Genomic DNA, 7,625 nt, shown 5'->3' with positions numbered 1-7,625 from the left:
TTGACAGTGAACATTTTTGATGTGTTTCACATGTTAAAGAAAATGCTTCTAACATTTCAACATTACCAGTGTTTTAGTTCAGTGTTTTTTTAATGCACTTTTTTAAGTGAAGGCAGATCTTTTCTCTTCCTGTTTCCTAAAAAAAAAAAAAAAAAAAAAGTTTTTATAGAAAGGGATTTTGAATTTTCTCCTGTTTTTTTGTTCCTGCATTTATTTTGATGTTCTTCCTTAATCTTGCAATGTGGTTAATGACACTAGTTCTCTAATATTAAATAACTACTCTGTATTCCTAGATAAAATTTAAATCGGTCATAATGCTATATGGTATTTATTCTAAATTGATTTATTCTGATATTTATTTTTTAATATCTCATATCTAAATTCATGAATGCGATTGCCCTAAAATTTTCTCTGGATAAGCAGGGATCAAGGTTTCAACAAATCAACAAAGACATGATTGGAAGATTGTTGCTTTACCTTTATGGTATAAAATTGCAAATGACAAATTTAATACATCTAAAAAATTATTGACCAGATTTTATGCATATCTTAGATTAGATTCACATTTGTGATCGTTAATGCACCACAGTGCCAACCTTTGAGAGAATCACTGGAAAAGAATATTTATGAAGAATATGGCATGATGATGTAATCAGAATGAAGTAGACGGTGCTAGACATGTGCAAACTCAAGCAGATGCACGTTGTTTCAATTTTTTTTTGTTTGTTTAAAAATGTGTTTGAGGGGCGCCTGGGTGGCACAGTCGGTTAAGCGTCCGACTTCAGCCAGGTCACGATCTCGTGGTCCGGGAGTTCGAGCCCCGCGTCAGGCTCTGGGCTGATGGCTCAGAGCCTGGAGCCTGTTTCCGATTCTGTGTCTCCCTCTCTCTCTGCCCCTCCCCCGTTCATGCTCTGTCTCTCTCTGTCCCAAAAATAAATAAACGTTGAAAGAAAAAAAAATTTTTTTTAAAAATGTGTTTGAAAGCACATTTTTAAGAGCCATGATAGTGTGAATAATAACAGCATTGCTAACTTTTGCTCATGAGGAGTGAAACTAGCCAGGAAAGACACACTTGGCAATAAAGAAGGCAGAGATGGTCCTTGGACCTGGACGGGAAGAAGTGATGTGTGGACACTATTACAAACCTGCTTCCACACTCACTGGACAATAAGCAAATGCATAATCAATCTCCTCTATCCCCTGTTTTGAAGATTTATAGATAAGTCATAATACCTTTCGTGGGCTCGTGAATTCTGTAACACATTTTAATCAAATTGTTGGCTTAAATGGAAGCTCTCCCCCACCCACCCCAAAATTCCCAGAATCCGTCAGACTTTACAAGATCAAATATTTATCAGTCAATAATCACACAAGTTCTTTTCAGCTGTAGATCATAATTTTGTTCGGTTATTTAATAGTTATTTATACATATTTAATATGAAAAACAGTGAATTCTATTCCATATGGTAGTAGTAATATTTATAAACTTTAGTCATGTGTAGTTTTAATAAAATTTTACTTCCTCTCTGTTATGGCTTTAATTACACCGCCAAGTGGAAGTCCTAACCTTCAGCATCTCAGAATGTGACCTCATTTATAAATAGAGCCATGAAAAATGTAATACAAAATGAAATCATTAGGATGGGCCCAGATCTCTCTAAGACTGGTGTCCTTATAAGAAGTGAAAATTTGGATTTAGTGATGAACACTCACAAAAGGAAGATTATGTGAAGACACATGGAGAAAAAGTGGCCATGTGACTGAAGTGATATATCTATAACACAAGGAATGCCAAGGATTACCAGCTACCAAGAGAAGCCAGAAGTGGCAAGAGAGGATTCTCCTCTAGAGCAGTCTGGGAGAGCATGGACCCTGTAGACACCTTGATCTTGGACTTTTAGTCTCCCCATCTGTGAGACAATAAAATTCTCTTGTTTTAAGCCCCACAATTTGTGGCACTTTGTTACGGCAGCCCAGCAATCTGATACTTTGTATTGTCAAGATCAGCTTATCTCCATTTCTATGTTCCATCTTTCTCAGATATACACCTAAGCTAGGGTGTCTCTTCCTTGTTTCAGGAGACTTCTTTAAATTAAAGAAAATATGTCCTCCCAGCATCTCAGCCTGGTCACATTTGGTTTTATCTACCATTCTGCAAAAGCGATTCTCATCAAATCATGCCAATCTGTATTTCCATACCCAGTGAAACTGCTTCAGTTAACATCTCACAAGTCACCTCAAGCAGAATGTAACATTTCTTTTCTATTCATTCCTTTTTTAAATACTGTCTTCCAAGAATTTTTGTGACATCATGTTCCCCTGATTTCTCTGCTCTTTTCAATTTCTGTCTCTGCCAGATTTGTTAATCTTCCTATAGTTTTAGGCCTTTCATCTTCTCTCTTCCTACTCCTCCCTGGGAGGAGGGATCCTTTATACATTAGGGACCAACATCTACTCTAAGGGATCCTAAATTTACATATTCAACAGTGATACTTTCTTTGAGTTCCATATTATCTAACTGTGGACTCCATTTTAACATCTGAATTGTATCTCTTTTGCTCAACCTTTTATTTAAATTCTAGTTAGTTAATGGGGCGCCTGGGTAGCACAGTCGGTTAAGCGTCCGACTTCAGCCAGTTCACAATCTTGCGGTCCGTGAGTTCAAGCCCTGCTTCGGGCTCTGGGCTGATGGCTCAGAGCCTGGAGCCTGTTTCCGATTCTGTGTCTCCCTCTCTCTCTGCCCCTCCCCCGTTCATGCTCTGTCTCTCTCTGTCCCAAAAATAGATAAACGTTGAAAAAAAAAATTTAAATTCTAGTTAGTTAACATTTAGTGTAGTATTGGTTTCAGGAGCAGAATTTAGTGATTCGTCGCTTACATACAACACCCAGTGCTCATCACAACAAGTGCCCTCCTTAATACCCATCACGTAGCCCATTCCACACACACCTCCCTCCATTAGCCCTCAGTTTGTTCTCCATTAAGAGTCTCTTATGGTTTGCCTCTGAATATGTCTATAATTTATCATCTTTCCCTCAAAATATAGCTCTCCTCCGTCCTCTAAATGTAAACACCATCCAACTAAGTGTATAAAAACAGAAACCTGGCTTTACCCTTAACATTGGCTTTGTTCCTCATCTACCATTTGTAGTCAATTTAGTAGGAATAAATAGAAATACTCGGCAGGTAACCCACGAGCAGAACTGTTTGCTGGGTGTGTATTGCTGGGGGAGGAAGGTGTGAATCTGAGATGAAAATTCTTGAAGTAAAGTGATGGTTGAAGGAGTAAATGAAAGAAGTACATTCTCGAAACCTAAGCACAATTTAAAGTAGTACACCTCTCTTTCAAGAAAGTTACATTTTTACTGTTCATAATAAATCCTATTAATGTTTATATTTCAATTCACTGCATTGCCAAAGCTTTAATACCAGCCCATCATCTGTTGCCCAACAGTCACCTAAATTAATTCATAACTGGAACACTTCTTCATTTTCCTTTTCCCATATGGTAGCCGGGGTAATGGTACTAAATCTCGAAACTGACCTGGTTACACTGCTAACTCAAGCTTTTTATTGGCTTCCAATTGCTGTTGAAATGAAAGTGAAAATGTGTGACATATAAGACACCTCTTATTTTCCAGCATATTTCACATCCCGTTTATCCTTTCTTGGGTCCAGTAACACTACCTTTGCATTTTTAAAAAGCATAACATGCTTATAAATCCAAAAAATTTTTTTTCCTATTGGTGTTTTATCTGGGACTTCATGGAAGCTTCCCTCTTCTTCTACCCATTTCTACTCACTTAGATCTCAGTTCATTTGTCACACATTTAAAGATGTTTTAGCTAAATTAAGGGACAACATCAGATCCCCCTAAGTTATATCTTCATAAGTGACATGCAACTTTTCTCCACAGTACCTATCAATTGTTATTCAACCAATATTTATTGAGCATCTACTGTGTATCAGACATTGCTTTAAATAATAGAGATATGATAGGAATCCAAATAGGGAAAAACTCTTGCACATAGAGCTCAAGTTGTAGATGAGGGCTCAGAAAATAAAGTAACATTTTAGAAGGTACAAAGAAAAGCAAATTGTTTGAACAAAGAAAAAATATATCGTTTTATTTGGTTAATTATTTTATTAGTGTTTATGAATCAGACTAGAACATAAGGGTCAGTTCAAACATGGGGAAAAAAAAAAAACGGTTACTGGTATTCTGTTGGTGTTATTACCATAAAACAAACAACACTGCAAACCAGAAAAGGATCATGGTGATCAAGGATACAAATGTCACCTCAAAGCTAACTTTTATGACTAGGTCTGGACAAAGAAATACCCCCAAGATAGAGAATACAAATTGAACAAAACATGAAAATGAGAATCCACCAAGAAACAAATACAAAAATGAACAGATTGAAGTTCTTATGAAGAATGGGACACTTACAAAATCTAAAAGCACCTCCTTCCCGCCAAAGCAACGATTGCACTCAACAATATCAACACTGGAAAAGACTTTATTCAGGGTTATTGCCATCAGGGAGATAGGCCAGAACTCAACCTGAGCTAAAATCTACTGAGAAAAAGAGTAGGATTGTGAGGAATAAGGGAGATGATTCATTTCAGAAAGACGAAATAAAACCTGTGCTGCTCAGTTAGTAAGTTTACAACCTATTTTCCCAGGCTTTGCAACCAGCAGGTGCTAAAGAACTGAAGTCTCTGTATCGCCTCAAAGAATGTACATCTGTTCCAATCAGACTACTTTTGCCTTACATGGGCACGGGCAACTTCCAGTAAGGCTGTAACCTCTGTAGTACTCAGCCAATGAGGAACCGGGGGCGGGACTTCTCCCTAGGAGATAAATTGTCCGCTGTGCCTGCCCCTTAGTGTGCCTTTCCATCACACACGCTCTTGCGAGAACGTCGGTTAAAACCTTGTTTCTTTGTGTTAGAGTTTCTGCGTCTTGCCTTTGATTGGGTCAGCGGGCTTATTTCGCACAGGGTTTTGCAGAGCTGGGGTGAAGGAGGGGTCCTACACCATGTGCGTCTGCTAAACAGCTGTACCCAGATGGAAACTAAATCTTTTCAGGTCTTCGTGATGGGCGATAGTTTTAAAACTTGGAGGTAGGTGCCCCCTGAAGTCAGCCTCCTACCTTCCCACAGAATCTAAGAAATAGAGGTGCTACTTTTCTTTTTTTGTTTTTGTTGTATTTTATTTTCTATTTTATTGATTGATTGATTGATTGACTTACTTATTTGATTCTCCAGTTAGTTAACATTCAGTGTAGTCTTGGCTCCAGGAGTAGAACCTGATGGGGTTTTGGAATGATGGGGGGGAATCCAGAGCCAACTCCAAGAAAGAATTCTTGAGACATTTCTGGCACACACACACACACACACACACACAAGATGATTTTATTAAAGCACAGAGCCCATGGGCAGGAAGAGCTGCCCCTGGACCATGAGGAGAGACTGGTTATATACTATGGGGCTGGGGGAGGTAAAGTCCAGGGGAAGTTTCCAGGGAGATTTTCATATGTTAAAGAAGACTCCCAGGATCCTTAGAGGCCTAGCTATTGTCAAGCTAAGGTTGTTTTCCTCTCCAGCAAAGCATTCACATTAAGACAGTAGGGAGTTCCTGGAGAAATGTTTTACTCTGCCAGCCTCAAGTTATCATCAGTGGGCTGCAGGCTATAAGGAAATTTAATTTTATCTGCCATTGCCTTCTGCCTTTGTTTTCCACATCAGAACCTAGTGATTCATCACTTACATAGGATACTCAGTGCTCATCCCCACAAGTACCCTCCCTAATACGCATCACCCATTTAACCCACCCCCCACCCCACCCCATCAACCCTCAGTGTGTTCTCTGTGTTTGTGTCTTACGGTTTTCCTCCCTTTCTGTGTTTACCTTATTTTTCCTTCCCTTCCCCTATGTTCATCTGTCAACTTTCTCAAATTCCACATATGAGTCAAATCATTTGATATCTGTCCTTCTCTGACTGGCTTATTTCGCTTAGCATAATTACCTCCGGTCCCACCCACATTTCTTTCTTGACAAGATTTCTTTCTTGATGATTACACTTTAGAGGAATCACTCTCCCTTCCCTAAGAAAGACATTTCTGGGTTGTGAAACCTTAAAAAGCTTTTTTAAAGATTTACATTTCAAAAGAGCCGAGAAATATTTCCAACTACAAGTTTTTTTTTGAAGTAAATGGTCTAAAAATGGGGTGGTCAGGGGCTCATAGATAGGAAGAACCAAACTTGTCTCAAAGTCAAGTTTAGTGAAGCTGAAGGGAATGTTAAGGCCATCTTTGTCACTCTCCACAAAATATTAACTAATTACAAAGGGAGAAGAGTCACTTTACATGAAGTCCGGTAGACATCACATTAACTGGGTGCACAAAGTGAATAGCATCAACAAGGGAACAAATAACTCTGAAAGGATGCAGTGAGAACTTCTCACTGTTTCTGCCAACAAGTCAGAATTTGAATCTACCACGAGGAATAATCAGACAAATTCAAATTAAATAGCATTTTGCAGACTAGCTAGAGGGGCGCCTGGGTGGCTCAGTGAGTTAAGCCTTCGACTTCAGCTCAGGTCATGATCTCACAGTTCGTGGGTCGAGCCCCGCGCCAAAGCTCTGTGCTGACAGCTCAGAGCCTGGAGCCTGCTTCGGATTCTGTGTGTGTCTCTCTCTCTGCCCCTCCCCCACTTGCGCTCTGTCTCTCTCTGTCTCTAAAAAATAAATAAACATTAAAAAATTTTTTAAAAAGAGAAGAACCTGCTATAGTATCCAGAAACATCAAGGTTGTGAATAATAAGGATGTCCAAAGAACTCTTCTAGATGGAAGGAGACTAAAGAGACGTACAAACTATATGCAGAAAATGATTCTGAGCTAGATATTTTACTCTAAAGGACATTTTTTTTTAAACAATTGGCAAACCTTAAAGCGAGTCCAAGAATTAGATGGTAGCGCTGGGTCAATGTTAGAGGTGTGTGAATTTTGATCATTTAATTTGTGATTAAGTAGGAAATTTTTTTGTGTAGAAAATATACGTGAAAGTGTCCAATGTACTTGAAATTCACGTGGGTGGTTCAGTCAGCTGGGGGTGGGACTTTGGCTCAGGCCACTATCTCACTGTTCCTGGGTTGGAGCCTCGCATCTGGTTCTGTGCTGACAGCTCGGAGCCTGGAGCCTGCTTGGGATTCTGTGTCTCCTTCTCACTCTTTGCCCCTCCCCTGCTCACACTGTCTCTCTGTCTCTCTCAAAAATAAATAAAACATTAAAAAATTCTTCTTAATATAATAAAATGTATCATTCCGGCAAGTAATTCTTAAGAGGTTCACGAAACAGGAAAGTGTTTTTGCTCTGTACCTGTAATCTTATCAGTTTGTAATTTAGATTAAAATTGTATAAAATCTAACGCAAAAAAAACATATTTAATGTTTTAGTCAGAATTTCCACTTTTAAGGTTTATATCAAAGAAAAAGAAATGAAAGGGCTACCATTTAAAAAAATATTCACAGGCATCTGAGTGGCTCAGTCGGTTAAGCCTCTGACTCTTGATTTCTGTTCAGGTCATGATCTCAGGGTTTTGAGTTCAAGCCCTGCATTGGGC

This window comes from Lynx canadensis, chromosome B4 (genome assembly GCF_007474595.2).
Source record: "Lynx canadensis isolate LIC74 chromosome B4, mLynCan4.pri.v2, whole genome shotgun sequence".
NCBI classification, from domain to species: Eukaryota; Metazoa; Chordata; class Mammalia; order Carnivora; family Felidae; genus Lynx; species Lynx canadensis.
The sequence above is the reverse complement of the archived record's forward strand: the minus strand, read 5'-3'. Positions refer to the sequence as shown.